General features: G+C 37.2%; 1 long non-coding RNA gene across 1 annotated transcript; it reads left to right on the top strand.

Moving 5' to 3' along the window:
* Positions 1 to 3,453: 3,453 nt before the first annotated feature.
* LOC123512370 lies at positions 3,454 to 7,372 on the top strand. Its single transcript, XR_006677076.1, has 2 exons — positions 3,454 to 3,712; positions 7,202 to 7,372. It is a non-coding gene; the product is annotated as an uncharacterized LOC123512370 (long non-coding RNA).
* Positions 7,373 to 7,650: the final 278 nt, after the last annotated feature.

The following is a 7,650-nucleotide window of genomic DNA, read 5'->3' on the forward strand; positions in this document are numbered from 1 at the left end:
TAAAGAAAGATCTCACATCTATGTAGTTTGTATCTGAGAACATTTTAAATAACTCTATCATATCCTCTTATACATCTCCTCTCAAATGAAAACATGTTTAATTCCTTTAATCTATCTCTATACTCCAGGCGCTTCAAAGCTGGTATCATCCTAATTGCTCTTCTCTGAACTGCTTCTAACATGTTGATATCCTGCCTATAGTGGGGTGACCAGGCCTGTATGCAATACTCTAAATGGGGCCTAACATAGGAATTATATAAGTTACGCACCACTTCCTTACTTTTATAACTAACATTTTTATTTATAAAACCCAGGATCCTATTTGCCCTATTTCTTGCTTCTAAACATTGCTTTGAAAATTTCATAGTCCTGTCTATCACTACTCCTAAATCCTTTCCTTCCTCTACTGCCTCTAGCCAACATCCCTCCATCTCATAGTTAAAGTTTGTGTTGTCTTTACCTAAATGCATAACCTGACACTTTTTAGAATTAAACTCCATCTGCCACCTGTCTGCCCATGCTATCAGCCTGTCCAGGTCTCGTTGTATTCTGTAATTGTCCTTTTCACCCTGTACTGCACATGCTATCTTAGTATCATCTGCAAACTTTGATACTTTGCTACTAATTCCTATATCTAAATCGTTAATGTACACCAAGAAAAGAAGAGGTCCTAGCACTGATCCTTGGGGTACCCCACTAACCACTTCCTTCCACTCAGACATTGCCCCATTTAATACTACTCTCTGTTTCCTATCAGAAAGCCATTCACTAATCCAATCAACTAACCTACCCCTATCCCATGTAGTCTCAATTTGTACACTAGCCTCCTATGCGGTACCTTATCAAATGCCTTGCTAAAATCTAAATATATAACATCTATGCTATTTCCATCATCTAACTCCTTGGTAATATATTCTAAGATATCGAGCAAATTTGTAAGACAGGACCTCCCTGATCTAAAGCCATGTTGGGTATCTCTAATTAATCTATTCTCATTTAAATGCTCCCAAATACTACCCTTAATGATTTTCTCTAGTATCTTACATACTATACTAGTTAAACTGATCGGTCTAAAATTATTCGCATCATCCTTCCTACCTTTTTTAAATATTGGAGTAACATTAGCTAACTTCCAGTCCTGTGGTATCTCAGCAAACCTAAGTGATCTTTCAAAGATTAACTTAAGTGCTTCAGAAATACTGTCTACACCCTCCCTAAGCACTCTGGCATGTTGCTCATCAGGACCACTAGCTTTCCTATCGTTTAGTTCAAGAATAAATTTCCTAATAATTCACGGTTTTATATCAATAGTTTCTAAAGCTCTTAAACTACTTGTCGCACTGTTTGTAACAGGATTTCCTATTCTTTCTCTAATAAATACTGAAGAAAATTGTTCATTCAATAATTCTACTATGTCATCATTTTGATCCACTACTACACCATCTTTTCTGAGTGGTCCAATCCTATCCTTATTTCTTTTATCACTGACCTTGTAATAACTATATATTTTTGGGGATCTTAACTCCCAGCTCTAGCTAGTTTTATCTCTGCCTGCCTTTTACTTTTTTTTTATAACCTTACTCAAATCATCTCTGACCTGTCTGTCTAATCAAATCTACTGATCTGTGCGACTGATACAGGATAATAGACCTGTCTGTATCCTAATGTTAATGTTACATCTTCCCCACTTTTCTGCAACTCTCTGTATGCCCTCTTCTTCTCTCTGATCTGGCTACCTATCTCATGAGTCCACCATAATGGCTTCCTGTTTCTCTGCCTTATATCTTTGTAAGGGATACACTGCATCACTATACCCTTTACTACAACCTTAAAAATATCCCACATCTCCTGTGCAGTTTTATTTTCAAAACTATCTTCCCAGTTTACCTCTCCTAATAACTGATGTAACCTACCATAATTGCCTTTCTGATAGTTTGGGACTCTAGTCTTATTCACTATATTATCCCTACTGGAATTAATGATAAATCTAATTATATGATGGTCACTGTTTGCTAAAGTCTCTCCTACCTCAACTTCCTTTAAACAATGCTCAATATTTGTTAGTACTATGTCTAAAACCTTCCTCCCCCTAGTAGGTTTATCTACCATCTGCACTAAATAGTTATCCTGAAAACTTTCCATAAACTTATTTTCACTAGCATCTCCTACCATCCTCTCCCAGTTTACTGACTTAAAGGACACAGCCTTCCACACTATAACACCACCATATCTCAGTAACCACTTCAACTATCAAACTATCACGCATATGGGAGGTGTATGGATCCACAAACTATCTACGGAGGCAATATGGGGGCGTGACAATGCGTAGTAAATAAGAAAAACTTAAAATAGTTAACACAGAGAGAGCCGATGTGGAAGGCAGGATGGCGGACACTGCCTAACACAAGAACACCACCATATATCAGTAACCGCTTCAACTATCAAACTATCCAGCGTATAGGTGCATAAGCTATCAATGGAGACAATATGGGGGCGTGACAAGGCATAGGAGGGCAGGAATGACCACCAGAAATATGAGGCAACAAAACCCAAAAGTTTGCTTATAAAGACGCACTTATTTTCACTTTACCAGACTTTTTTCACCTTAATTGGCACGTCTCGCTAACTCTACATACTTTAGATAATAAGCATGTACACGCACACACTTGGGAATAACTCACCTGCTCCACAGATGTTCAAAAACTGTCACTGTCAACACCTCAAGCTAATAATGGCGGATATTCTTCTCCTGCGTAAAATGTCGACATCATTGTATACACTTTCTCTATCACTCAAACTTCTTACAAAATTCAAAATAACATTGAGATATAATAAATATAATATGAAATGGTAAAGAATAATGAAAAAAATACGAATATTATATTCCCAATACGGATTTGGAGGTGATGGGGTCACTCATTTCGCCGTAAGAATTGAAATATTTCTACTTAATTAATTAAGTTGTCATTATTCTGATATCTGCTTTGTTATTAGTAAAGTAAAATAATTTCTAAACAACAATAGAATCGAGTCCAGCTGTATTTCGGTTAATCGAAAAAATTACGTTAAAGTCACTGTAAGAAATATAACTTTTTTTTTTTTTTTTTTTTTTGCACGCCTAGGATTGTTTTGGTGCTTGATATAACACCTAAAAGATATGAAAAATATGATTCAAGTAACATTATGCCATAAAGTTTAGTCTACCTATTCGTATTTTCAAATTCAAAAATGTTTATGGTAAGAAAATAGAAAACAAAAATATTTATACGACAAAGATTCTGTGTTTTCTTTATTCGGCCTGAAAGCGCAATTTTTTGTTATTCAGAAAATGTAATATAGCGTAGTTTGGCTGAGCTTTCCATCTCGACATTGTGGTGTTTTTGTCACCCGTTAATTGGACACAAACAACTTTCACTCAACTGCTTTGAATTAAAAAAAACCACCCGGTAGGAATTTTATATTTTGATTATTAGTTACACTATTTATCGCGCCTAAAAGTGTAGTGTATACCAGTCTAGGATCCGTTTTTCTTGTGGCGATTTTTAAAATGAATTATCTACGTAAATATTGAACCCACGGGGACGCCTCACCCCCTGCCTTCCCCAGAGGTCAGTCCAGCAATGTCTGCCTCCACCCCCTCTGTGTTTCCAGACCCAGAGAGTGAAGCAAATCCAGAATCAACCACTACACTAGATAAATAGCCATTACTGTGGTAAATAAGGCGATGATTGTGTATATGTACCCCAGTTAACACCGCCCGCCGCCCACCTCACCCACACCCACAGCCCTCCCCAACTCCTCAAAATTTCCTTCAATGCTCAATGTTCCCTGTTGCTGCTGCTGCCCGCCTCAAATGAATAGCAGGGATAAAAGAGGAGGGAGTAGTAGTAGTAGTAGTAGCAGGAGCAGGAGCAGCAGTGTTATTATTACTATGAGGTTTAATGTGTGTGTGTGTGTGTGTGTGTGTGTGTGTGTGTGTGAGCAGGCTGTTTAATATAAAATTATCCCCTACTCTCTCTCTCTCTCTCTCTCTCTCTCTCTCTCTCCATGAAGGCCACAGAGGTTGCTAGCTAGAATGTTCCTTCTGTTAATAATGCAGAAATGTTGTTAATCTCTCACTGGAACCTTAAAAACAATAACAACTTCAACTATACTCTATTGATGAAGGTTAGACACACAACCCGTCACTTCAGAGGAGCTTGGCGGTGTCTTATGGTGTGGCTTGACAATGTTATGGCTGGATATGTCACTAAGCTCTCTCTCTCTCTCTCTCTCTCTCTCTCTAATCGGTAAAGTTAGTCACTGAAGGTAAAAATGTGTCCCAGTAATGAAGATGTTAAATAGTGAAGACTGTGGCCATTAATCTTCTGTCCTCCATACACCCTTCTTAATGTCAATAAAATGGTCTAATGGTACACAAATCTCAAGGTAAAAATGTGTCCCAGTAATGAAGGGGTTAAAATAATGAAGACTGGCCATTAATCTTCTGTCCTCCATACACCCTTCCTAATGTCAATAAAATGGTCTAATGATACACAAATCTCACGGTAAAAATCTGAAGATGTAAATGTGTCCCAGTATTGAAGGGGTTAAAATAGTGAAGACTGTGGCCATTAATCTTCTGCCCTCCATAGACCCTTCCTGATGTCAATAAAATGGTCTAATGGCACACAAATCTGAAGATAAAAATGTGTCCCAGTATTGAAGGGGTTAAAATAGTGAAGACTGTGGCCATTAATCTTCTGTCCTCCATACACCCTTCTTAATGTCAATAAAATGGTCTAATGGTACACAAATCTGAAGATAAAAATGTGTCCCAGTAATGAAGGGGTTAAAATAGTGAAGACTGTGGCCATTAATTTTCTGCCTTCCATACACCCTTCCTAATGTCAATAAAATGGTCTAATGGTACACAAATCTCACGGTAAAAATGTGTCCCAGTAATGAAGTGGTTAAAAATTATGAAAATTGTGGCCATTAATCTTTTGCTCTCCATACAGCCTTCCTAATGTCAATAAATTGGTCTAATGGTACACAAATCTCTAGGTAAAAATGTGTCCCAGTAATGAAGGGGTTAAAAATTATGAAGACAGTGGCCATTAATCTTCTGCCTTCCATACACCCTTCCTAATGTCAATAAAATGATCTATTGGTACACAAATTTGAAGGTAAAAATGTGTCCCAGTACTGAAGGGGTTAAAATAGTGAAGACTGTGGTCATTAATTGTCTACCCTCCATACACCCTTCCTAATGTCAATAAAATGGTCTAATGGCACACAAATCTGAAGGTAAAAAGGTGTCCTAGTACTGAAGGGGTTAAGGGATGGGAGGTTAACATATATGTAGTGTACTTTAGTGTAGATGATAAAATAAGGAATGGTACTATCAAAATGGAAATTGAGAAGATCACAGAGACTAATGCACAACATCCACTGCTTACAATATGGGACTTGAATGACCACGTGGGATTCAAAGGAACACAAAAGCCAGATGGAATGCATGGAGAAGTATAAAATGATAATGCTCAATGACGATACAATTGTAACAGCTTAGCTCAGTAATCAGCTTACCTTGTTGAGAAAATGCTTTGCTTCAGTGACACCCAAGACAGTTTAGCTCAGTTATCAGCTTACCTTTATGCTCAGTGTGTGTTTTGGGCATTTTGATGTGTTTTGGGATAAAATTGAGTGTTTTAAGTGGTTTGGATGTATTGAGTGTGTGTGTGTGTGGGTGTTTCTATTGAGCCCTGGGGGGGTGTTTTGGGACATTTTGAGGAGTTACATGGTGTTTTGAGTGTGTTTTGGGATAAAATTGAGTGTTTTTACTGAAACTGAGGTTCCCCACAAATAGACCTGTCTCTGATAAAATGCTTTGGTTTGCAGTGACATCTCAGAAAGCTTAGGTCAGTAATCAGCTTACCGTTGTGCCATCTTGACATGACATGATTCTCTCGGGAACACATTCCTCACACAAATAGACAAATCTATGCACACTCAGTGAAATGTGGCTCAAAAATTTCTTAACTTCTTGTATGGTACATTTGCAGGATTTAAGCAAAGTCAGTCTTTTTATAACAATATATTTCCTGTATGTCACATAAACAGCTTTCATTCCTTCACAGCACCAACATCCACACAGAGTGTCCACACAGACAACACTGTGTCATTAAACTGTATATTAATGTACTTTAACTACTTTACATGTATGGTAAGTCCTTGTTACATGGTACATGTGCGTTCTTGAAAACCTTACCACAAATCAGAATTATCATATCCCAAACCCATTATAATGTGCAATAATAGGGAATGCGCTCCAGCTTCCTTAGGGGTAGGCTAGAAAATGGTCTGTTCATACTCAGATATTGTGTAAAAAAAATCATTTCAAAGTAAAAAAATATTTAATTGTCATATCAATAGATGTTTGCAAAGTTTTAGACAGTATAAGAAGGGATTATAGGATCAAAATTCTTATGGAATATCAAATAAATGAAAAAGTACTAGACCTAATAAGAAAAGTTTACCCTGGAGACAAAACTAGAGTAAGACTTGAAACACAAAATTTAACAAGTGGCATCAGACAGACAGACAGACAGGCAGACAGACAGACAGCAGGGGATGTACATACAGCCTCCATAACACTTGGCAAATTAACCCCTTCACTACCAGGACGTGATGTCATACATAGTCATTCTGTTTTATATTTTGGTGATTCTAGACAGCTTCACAAACTTATTATGTGGGGATTCAAATAGTGAAAACTCAGGCCATTAATTATCTGACCTCCATAGACTCTTCCTAATGTCAATAAAATTGTCTAATCACGCCCAAAAATCGCAGTAAAAATGCCTCCCAGTACTGAAGGGGTTAAAAATTATAAAGACTATGGCAATTAATCTTGTGATCTCCATAGACTCTTCTTAGTGTCAATAAAATGATCTAATGGTACACAAATATCAAGGTAAAAATATGTTCCAGTAATGAAGGGGTTAAAATAGTGAAGACTGTGGCCATTTATCCTCTGACCTCCTTACACCCTTCCTAATGTCATCAAAATGGTCTAATGGTATACAAACATCAAGGTAAAAATACATCCCAGTACTGAAGGGGTTAATAACTTTCAAAATAATAATAAAGACATTAGAAAGTGAAAATTTGTGCTTCAAAGATGACACTTTAAATGTGGCTCACTTATTCTTTACAGACGATGGAATGCTGTCAGCGAGCAGCATGGAAGACGCAGAGTGAGTGGTGGTCAGGTGGTGGTGGAGATAAGGAGTATGTGGCCTGGAGATTAACAAACAGAACACCAATAATCTTGTGACCTCCATGTACCCTTCCTAATGTCAATAAAGTTGTCTTATCATGCCCAAAATTGTCTTATAATGCCCTCAAAAAATACCAAACTATATCAAAATGCCTCAAAACTGTCTTACAATGCCCTCAAAACATCCCAAACTGTCTTAAAATGTCCTCAAAACCTACCAAAATGTCTTAAAATTAACTCAAAACATGACAAAATGTCTTAAAATGCCCTCAAGACATCCCAAACTGTCTTAAAATGCCCTCAAAACCTACCAAACTGTCTTAAAATGACCTCAAAACATACAAAATTGTCTTAAATGACCTCAAAACATGACAAACTTTATTCAA

Source organism: Portunus trituberculatus, chromosome 33, assembly GCF_017591435.1.
Source record: "Portunus trituberculatus isolate SZX2019 chromosome 33, ASM1759143v1, whole genome shotgun sequence".
Lineage (NCBI taxonomy): Eukaryota > Metazoa > Arthropoda > Malacostraca > Decapoda > Portunidae > Portunus > Portunus trituberculatus.